The sequence below is a fragment of the Genypterus blacodes genome, unplaced genomic scaffold (genome assembly GCF_046128005.1).
Source record: "Genypterus blacodes isolate CSIRO-AG114 ecotype Tasmania unplaced genomic scaffold, CSIRO-AGI_Gbla_v1 ptg000216l_1, whole genome shotgun sequence".
Taxonomy (NCBI): domain Eukaryota; kingdom Metazoa; phylum Chordata; class Actinopteri; order Ophidiiformes; family Ophidiidae; genus Genypterus; species Genypterus blacodes.
The window spans coordinates 1,475,021-1,484,827 of NW_027467015.1; the positions used below are offsets into that span (position 1 = coordinate 1,475,021).

The 9,807-nt window shown below is 49.3% G+C and overlaps 1 long non-coding RNA gene across 1 annotated transcript; it reads left to right on the top strand.

Moving 5' to 3' along the window:
• Nucleotides 1-4,492: 4,492 nt before the first annotated feature.
• Nucleotides 4,493-7,944, top strand: LOC143016179 (uncharacterized). The gene is made up of 3 exons (XR_012965490.1): nt 4,493-5,500; nt 6,330-6,401; nt 7,865-7,944. It is a non-coding gene; the product is annotated as an uncharacterized LOC143016179 (long non-coding RNA).
• Nucleotides 7,945-9,807: the final 1,863 nt, after the last annotated feature.

Genomic DNA, 9,807 nt, shown 5'->3' on the forward strand with positions numbered 1-9,807 from the left:
TGGAATCCCAGACAGAAGGAGATTTTGTTTTTTAATCTGGGCTGATTGTGTGTTTTGGTGTGGCGCTGTGTGTTCATCTATATGGTTGTGTGTGTGTGTGTGTGTGTGTGTGTGTGTGTGTGTGTGTCACAGTGCAGCTGTGTAACCAGCCCCAGCCTCTGTTGACAATGGCAGTCCAAACACAAACATCATTGGTTTTTAATGATCTAATTATCAGGCGACACACACACACAACACACAAACCAACAACATGGATCTGACAAAACAAACCCAAAGCAGATTTGATTATTGTGGCTCATTAATACACACTGAAGACGTAACACACTGTTTTAAAATTATGTGGGTCTCTATGTGTGTATGTGTGTGTGTGTATGTGTGTGTGTGGGGGAGGGGGGTCTGCTGCATTGTGGGAACTTGTGTTTGTGCATAAATGAATATCTGAATGCGGGGTATAGATCAGTGTTTGTCTGTGTGTGTGTCTGTGTGTGTGTGTGTGGGTCTGTACAGTAGGATGAGTTCAGAGCTCAGAGCAGCATGTGTCTCAGTAGCAGCTGTGGAGAGGCCAGGTGGCTGAGCTGACCTCTGCACACACACACACACACACACACACACACACACACACACACACGCACACACACACACACACACACACACACACCTTCAGCTTTACAGCGTGGCCGTAAACCAAGGATAACACAAACAGCTCCTAAATCAACAGCTAGATTGAGCAGCACCAACATCACAGCCGACAGCCACATTCACTTCTCATTAGCAGCTCCCTGAAGCAGAGGAGCAGGGGAGATCCCATCTTCCTCCTCCAGCCGCACACACACACACACAGAAGAAGAAGAAGAAGAAGAAGAAGAAGAAGAAGAAGACCTCATCAATGCCTTAGTCAACTTCATCCTAATTTACTCATTTGCATCATGACTGAAATTGCCAACGTGTGTGTGTCTCAGTCCTTGGCCTCGTTCACATGCTTACCTACCGGACCACGCCCCACGGTTTTAGCACCATATCTGAGCCTGGAACACACAAACAGTCCAGGGACTTCCTCACTTTCATGTTTGTGACTCACATAGCTTCATTGTGCAGGTGTGTGTGGTGGCATGTGGGGAACGGTTCCCTCACCTGTGCAGGCTGAAGCCCTCCAGACGCCGCTATTGAGGCGTGATCAGGTTTGTCGGGTTGTCCCTGCCCTGTTCGGGACAATGGCACAAGCTTCTCTTCAGTCAGGGGCTTTACCTGCGTTTGTGATGGCGTGTTTCACAATTCATCTTTAATCATCTTCATCATCAAAGGGTGTTTTTGTGAGTTAATCACCTGCCACCTGCCAATGCCTATGCAGAACCAAAATACTACATGTGATCACTGTACTTGTTTGTTTGGGACGATTTAAGGCTGTAATAATTGGGTCTTAACCACTAGGGGGTAGAAAATGTCAAAAATGAGATGACAGAGCCACAGCTGTGAAGTTACATTTTGAAGTTAGAAGCAAACTGTCTGCTTACTCATCCAAGCCATATGCACTGTTTGCATTGAGTCAGTAGGATTTGGTTTCCATTCTTAAAATACACAAGTTGCGCAATCGCAGCATGAGGTGAGTTTGCCCGTTAAGGAAACGTTTGAGGAGGAGGGGAACTCCAATTTAGATGTTTACATTCCTGCAAATCAATTTACTATACTGTAAACTTGGACTGTGAACTTTGATTTGTTTGCAGTCTCACAATGGTTTATAGGCGCATATAAGGCGTTGTTTGTGAATGTAATGGCAACATAAATGTAGTTTTAAAGTGTATCAGCAGGCAGCTTATCAGGGCTTGTTTGCAGGAAGTAACTGCCTATTGAAGGAAACAAGGCAATGTGCTTGTGGCTGGATAATCCAAAACATTGAGCCAAAAGAGGCTAAAAGCTCCACAGAGCTACAGAGATGGATGCTAAATCCCCAAAACTGCTCCTGAATGTAAATCCTTTACAAAGCACAACCTTCACTTAGTGCAGGTTTACTGACTTTCATTCTTCTTGAGATGGATTCTAAAGTCTTCTCACAGGAACACACAGTCTGTCTTTATCCTCTGGCATGTTTTTATTCTATAACTAGCTGTCATTGCTTCATATGAGCACTTATGTTCCTATGTATCCACTGACCGTGTTTACATACACACGCAAAACCAGGTTAAGGCGAATAACCCGATTAAGGGAAAAACCCGGTTACTGTAAAACCCGATATACATGCATCTGCTCAGTAACTGGATTTGTCCTCAGGGGAAATGATATGTGCACACTTAAAACCCTTAACAGAAACCTGATTAAGGTTAAACATACCCAGGTAACCGGGTTAGTGTGAGAGAGAGATCTATATGTGTGTTACCCGGGTTTCTCACAGCGTCATAACCCAGTTACAGAAAACAGAAAGTGTCCAAACTGCTGTTACTGTTCACAATCTGAGGCTAGGAAACACACAACTTGTTTTGCCACAGAATTCACAGTAAATTGTTCTGGAATGTTAAAATTGGCGGCCATCTTTGTGTGCAGCAGTGTGAACAGCTGGCCGGTGAGACGGACAGAAATCCTATCACTCGGTCTGCACTGCCCGTATTGGGAACATTTAAACAACCTTGGACTGGACTTTAGGTGTAATCTGAGGCGATCCTGTAGGTGTGTGTATGTGTGTGTGTGTGTGTGTGTGTGTGTGTGTGTGGCTGGTCAGGTTAGGCTGTGTCTGAACAGGCTGTGTGCCCTGAAGCTCTTATATATAGCAGGTGATAGGGGTCGCCCTCTGTCCCTTCTCCTCCTCGGAGGTTCCTTTCTTCTTTCCCTCCCCACTAACCTCAGCTACACCCCCCCCACCCCCAGTGACCAGCCCCTGCCCTTCTCCTCCTCCTCCTCCTCCTCCTCCATCTCCTGTGTGTCTACCCTTTTCCCTTTTGTATTACCATTTTATAATTTCCCTTTTTTACTCATCCAAAAATATTTCATATTCACTGTAGGGTATATTTTCCTTTAGCACATGATAGGAGTGAGTCTCTCCCCCTCTCTCTCTCTGTCTCTCTCTCTCTCTCTCTCTCTCTCTCTCTCTCTCTCTCTCTCTCTCTCTCTCTCTCTCTCTCTCTCTCTGTGTCTGCATGGAGGTGGGATGAGGGAGAATCATATGTAATCCAATAATATAATTCCAGTCACGGTTTACAGTCGTCTATGGAAAACAGCGGTGAGTCTATAATGACATTATCATATTGTGATATCACTTATAAATGCACCACACAAGGATCCAGTAATATCACCTCATAAACTGAGATTGATCATATTCTACTACGAGTAACTACCCTGCATATGTAAATGTTAAGAAGTGTAAATGTTTTTAATTAAATATCCAGAGTGTAAGCACATCTAGGCCGGTTGGTTGTGTGTTATGTGAGATATAAAAGATGTAAACAAAAGAAAGATTTAGCACAACTGATTAAATCTGCACTGCAAACACATTTCCCACTTAATACTCTGTGTTAAACCACAAATTCCCCTGAAAGTGCACATTGGCTGAAATACTAAAGAGTAAAAGCTCACTGAGTGAACATTTTCTATAATTTATAAACTTAATTTGCTTTCGTTTCCTCTCTGCTTTGAGTCTACGCTGTTATTTGGACCTAAATAAAGAGACTAATCAACTGTCAAACACTGAGCCCATGAATCTGGATTTTCAAATATGAAAACGAGTTTGATCACTACCTCATTTAAAATGTGCCGTTACTCACATATGGTATATTCTAAGTGTTTGGCTGTAACTTCAGTCAAACAAGGAAGACTTTCTGGAAATGTGGCTTGTAGACAGTGAATGCGTGGCAGTCTGCTGTATGGAAACACAACGTCTCACTCACTGCGTCCCTGTGTGCAGGTCACGCCTTCCCTGACCTATTAAAGGTAGGTCATTAGGTCATTAGGTCAACAAACTCTGAATAATAAATAGAATAGAATTAGAATTGTGATGAAACATGTATTTATAATGTTTAATAGCTGATTTGGGAGGGCAGGGGCCCCAGGGGGCTCATCGTGTGTGGGACAGGTGTAACAGGCGACTCGTTCTTGAGGTATTTGTCCGTAGAAACTCAAGCCTCCTGTGTGTTTTCTCCTTTTTCTCCTGTTTAAGAAGCTCTGACACCTTCTGCTGCTGTGCCACACGAAGCAGGCATCAGGTGACCCAGACACTGCAGTGAGAATGCAAGTCTCTCACCGAGGTCAAACTGTTCTTTCCTTTGACTGATGGCCAGTTGGAAACCTGCTACCTTGAACGGAAAACGCAGTCTGTGCGTGTGAGGGAGACACACACTCACAAACACACACACAGTGAGAGAGAGAGAGAGAGAGAGAGAGAGAGAGAGAGAGAGAGAGTTGCTCGGGTAGACGCAGTAGCAGCAGACGTGCCCGCTCCAGTCTCTCTCTCTCTCTCTCCCCCTCTCTCTCTCTCCCTCAGTGTGTGTGTCCGCGCGTGTGTGTGTGTATCTCACACTCTCGGGAGCAGCAGCGCTTTGACGCACAGCGCAGAGTTGGATTATAGTAGCGCGCCTGGTTGACACGGAGCTTCTTCCCTCCCTCCCTCCCTCCTTCACGCCGCCTCCTCCGCTCCTCTGGCCGGTGACTGATACCGGAGCGGGATCCGCGTCTGTCTCTCCTCCACGCTGTGACCTCTGCTGAGCTTTTTTTTGGGGGGGAAACCGAAGTCTCGCCGCTGCTTCCTCACTGGACGCGTGTTGTGAATTAATAACCAAGACAGCCTCACCTGGAGTGTGCGTGCGTGCGTGCGTGTGTGTATGCCTGTGTACGCGTGTGTGTGTGCGCACTAGAGCAGAGAAAGTGTGTGAGAGTGTCTTTCTGGGTGTCGAGGATCAGATTAAGGACCGGAGGGGTTTTGCTGGTTTGGTCGCGCTCACACACACACACACAAACACACGCCAGGGATTTGGGCACCGCATGCCGGGGACATGTGGAAGTTTGCGCCGCTGTAGCGCAGACACCGAGCCGGTCCGCCGCCTCGTCCACCTCCCGTCTCTGCCCGACACGGGAGGACAAACTCCGGGTTCGCAAGCCTGCACACGCCGAAACCTCACCAGGAAAACCCAAATGTAAAACAAGAGAGAGGTTGTTCACACACATACACACACACGCCTGAGAGAAGGAGGACGGCATCCCGTTTTGCGTGGAGAGTTTGGTGATCTCTTCGGGGGGTTTGCGGGCTTCATCTCGCCCTCGTGTTTCTCCAGTGTCTCCGGGTCTCACATTGGCCCCTTACTTGCCGCAGTGATGGTGGGAGCTCCCAGCCGCTCTCCGGCGTCTCTGCCGGGGCTGCTGCTGCTGCTGCTGCCGCTCCTGCTCCCGCTCCTGCTCCTGTCCGGCGGAGCGGACGGACAGCCCTGCCCGGCGCAGTGCTCCTGTACCGGGACCACAGTGGACTGCCACGGCCAAGGGCTCCGCAGCGTGCCCAGGAACATCCCCGCAACACGGAGAGGCTGTGAGTACCCACGGACACACACACACACACACACGCCAACACACACAAACAACAAGAACACACGCATTCATACAAATAGATAAGCAATAACGTCACGCTACTTAAGGATATTTAAAAGTGTATTTCATCTCTTCACTCTATCACTTGAGTTTACGACCCTAATCTCTGCTCTAAACATCGGATGTTTATATAAAATCCGCATAGTTCTGTGCCTATTTCATGTTATTTTAGATCTATTTCAATCATTTAAAATTCCCTCTTTTCCCTCGGGGACCATAAATCTAAATTGCGCAGCGCTTTACGGTTTTTTTTTTTAAATGTCAAAATAGGTTTAATATCCAAATCTGCGTAATACACACACACACATCAGCTGTGACCTCCGCTCAGGGGGTTTTAAACGTGATCTGACGTGTGTGTGTGTGTGCGTGTGTGTGTGCGCGCGCGCGTGTGTGTGCTTTGGGGTCACGGTCGTGCTGATTGCGGAGCTGAAGTTCGGGGTTCTGTGGTCGTGTTCGGTGGTTCCACGCTGTTGCATGAGCTGAGCCTCCGTAGACCGCGTCGGTTTGTCTGCAGACCAGCCAGTTAATCAAAACGGATTTGGACGCAAGTGGGCTCGAAGTTAAACAGGCCGCGTTTTATGAAGCAGAGACCCCGCGATGACATGAAAGACTCGCCGCGTACAGCTCCTGCAGCTCCCGGGCCATTAAAACGAAACAGCACATCCGGCCTCTAAATGGACACCTTGCCGCAGGTTGATTCACCATTTGACGCACAGATATGACGCTATGATGTGTTCCTCCCCTGTTTGTAACATCTCCTCTCCTTCCAGGGATCTGAACGCAAACAACCTCACCAAAGTCACCAAGGCGGATTTTGCTGGACTGAGGCACCTGCGAGTGTTGTAAGTGTGTGTTCTACTCTTCTTCTTTATCTCCTTTATGTCCTCCTCCTCCTCCTCCTCCTCCTCCTCCTCCTCCCTTCACTCCTCTGCAGGAGCCGTGCAATCCCAACAACTTGGCTCCAAATATCACAACACACATTTAACCAAGGTTGCAGGCGCCAGACTCATCAAAGCCCTTGAACTGCTGCAGCACTGCGTCTCGTTTGCAAGGGAGCGCTCCCATTGAGGCCCTCTATCTCCCTGTGTGTGTGTGTGTGTGTGTGTGTGTGTGTGTGTGTGTGTCTAAACAGAATAGCAGTGGCACCTGTTAATGCTGTCGTGTTAATCTCCCAGTGGAAGTGTCAGGAGGGGCTTATTTTAACCACCGGGCCCGGGGCCCATGTGCTGGAGTGATTAACGCGCTGGCGAGGAAGTGATGGAGGGGAAAAGAGGGAAAGAGATAGCGGTCATTAGGTGTAACCACGGAGGAAGGAATGCAGCTGGAAGGGAGGGAGAGGGACAGAGAGAGAGAGAGAGAGAGAGAGAGAGAGAGAGAGAGCGAGGGGAGGGGGGGGGAGAGAGAGAGAGAGAGAGAGAGAGAGAGAGAGAGAGAGAGAGAGAGAGAGAGAGCGAGCGAGTCATGTAAGAACAGGTTTTCTTACTGGGTTAAGAGTTCCCCAGCACCACCCCCAGTGACAGGGATAGCCTCTTTATTGTGTATCATTGTTTGTGTGTGTATGTGTGTGTGTGTGTGTGTGTGTGTGTGTGTGTGCGTGTGTGTGTGTGTGTGTGTGTGTGTGCCATCCAACTGCTAAAAGTGAATGGCAGGGAATACACATTGTTGGAATTCCTCCAGAGATTATGTCCCTAATTCAGTGTGTGTGTGTGTGTGTTTTGTGTGTGAATGTGCTTGTTTGTGTCCGTGTGGTGTGTGTGTGTGTGTTGTTTTTTGTAAGTGCATGCAAGTGTGTGTGTATTCACCTGTGTGCTCCATCGATTTACGTTTTCAGTGTGTCAGCCCGGCTGTATGTGCGTGTGTGTGTGCATGTGTGTGTGGTTGGCGGGGCTCGGGCTTGGTCAGCACAGAGGCCACAGTGGAGCTGTGCTGTGTAAGTGAATGTGCTGATCCAGAGGCAATGGGAGGACAGATGAGTCGCTGCTGTCCAGCTGATGGGCTCAGCGTCAACTCAATCCACCTGCTCTCTCTCTCTCTCTCTCTCTCTCTCTCTCTCTCCCCCTCTCTCCAATCTGATTTGCCTCTCTTTTTCACACACACACACACACACACACACACACACACCTATCTCCCCGTTCCCAATGCGCTGTCCTTCTTCCGCCCCCCCCCCCCCTTTTGACCTGTCTCTCTTTAAGCTGAGTAGCTACCAAGACATATTTTGTGTGTGTGTGTGTGTGTGTGTGTGTGCGTGTCCTCTCTCTCTTCCTCTCCTCATGGCCTTACTCTGGTCTCTTTCTCTCTCTTTCAGGCAGCTGATGGAGAACAAAATCAGCACGATCGAGCGAGGAGCCTTCCAGGACCTGAAGGAGCTGGAGAGACTGTGAGTGACACCTCACACCTTTCCTCTGTTTGTGTGTGTGTGTGTGTGTGCATATTACAGGATACGTTCCCACAATCTCATACATTTGCATGCGCCCAAAGGTGCCCCAGATTAATTTACACAGCGGTGCAGGTACACACTTGCACACACGGCGAGGCTGTCATGACATGAGAGGGGCGTCATCGCACTTTAAGAGGAAACAGAATGAATTAGCCACAGGTTGTTACGGTGCCGGCCTGGAATTACTGGTATTTGGTGTCCAAGCCTCAGGCACTTATGGCATAATTAAGCTTTGGTAGTGTGTGTGTGTGTGTGTGTGTGTGTGTGTGTGGAGAGAGAGAGAGAGAGAGAGAGTCAAAGAGCAAGAGAGAAGGGGAGGTGGACCACTAACTGGTGATATGTCTATTGTGTTGACTGTCAACTTTTCTAGCTGTCTGTGTGTGTGTGTACGTCTGTGTGTATGTGTGTGTGTGTGTGTGTGTGTGTTTGTGTGTGTTTTGTGGCCTGACCGACATGTGATGCCACAGCGGAATGCAGCAGACTGTGACAGAGTCTGAGGAGGCTCATAGAGAAGCTTTAATTAAAGCTCATAAAAATACTTACTGCTTACACACACAGAACACACACTTACCTACACACACACACACACACACACGTATCAGACATATCCACCTCTTAAGCCAGTGAAGGCAGTCTGTTTGATAGGCGTTTTGAAGACATTCCTGGGGCATTATCAGGACGTGATGGTTCCCGTGCCGCTCCGTGTCGTGCCTGGTTCTTCTTGTCTCGTCTGTAGCCGCTCTGTAGCCGCTCTGTAGCCGCTCTGTAGCCCCACACTGTGCTCCACTACAGGGAATCTGCTGGTGTGTCTCATGCAATGTGTGCGCTGGGTTCTGTCCAGCTAAGCAGTTCTGGGAATTCTTGCCCAGAGCTGCAGACAAAGAGGGCAATATTTAACTGTGCCTGCTCCTCCATTAGAGAGAGAGAGAGAGAGAGAGAGAGAGAGAGAGAGAGAGAGAGAGAGAGAGCTGATGCTGGTGGATTTTGCCCTCTACACAAAGAATGCATACATGGGGGTAATTATACACAAACCCGCTCTGCTGCACACGTATACTTTAGAGCCTTTACACGTTTACTATCAGACGCCGCTGCTTGATTTCCTTCCCTCCTTCCCTCCCTCCCTCTTCTCTCGTTGTCACAAACACCTTTGATGGCCGCTAACTTTCTGACACAACACGGGCAGCGGCCTGTTGTTCTCTGTTGTCCTCCCGAGGGTTTCCAACTGTAATGCGGCGTCTCTGGCGTGGCGTGTTCACAAACACAAAGATGGAGTCAGTCATCAATGCCCCCCCACCGCCGCCGGACAAAGGCACGTCTCCGGAGTCTGGGGTCTCGGGGCTGGATTCAAAGGCCTCCGTCCTCTGGGGGGCCGGAGGGGGCCTGCTGGGCCACCGCTGCCCAGAGGAGAAGGCCCTAAGCTGGGCTGACGAATCCACAGTGACTGCCCCCCGCGGGGGTGGGAGACCGCCCCACCTCCCCCCCTCCCTCTCCGCCTTTTGCGACGGGCCCTGCAGGGCTGGGCAGGGCCGGGTCAGGTGTGGGGCAGCAGCTCGGGGGCACAGGGGGGGGCAGGGAGAGGGTCAGAGATAAGCATGTCACAACACACACGCATGAGATGGACACACTCATGTATGCGCATTCACTTACGCAAGACTGCACCGCCGCTACAGGTTTTATCTTCCCTCATCCGTCCCTCTTGTCTTTCTTTCATTCATTCCTTCGCCCTCGTCGCGTCTCTTGTCTTCCCCACACACACACACACACACATACGTCCGTCTCGCTCTCTTGTCTATTGTCCCTGGACAGGAATG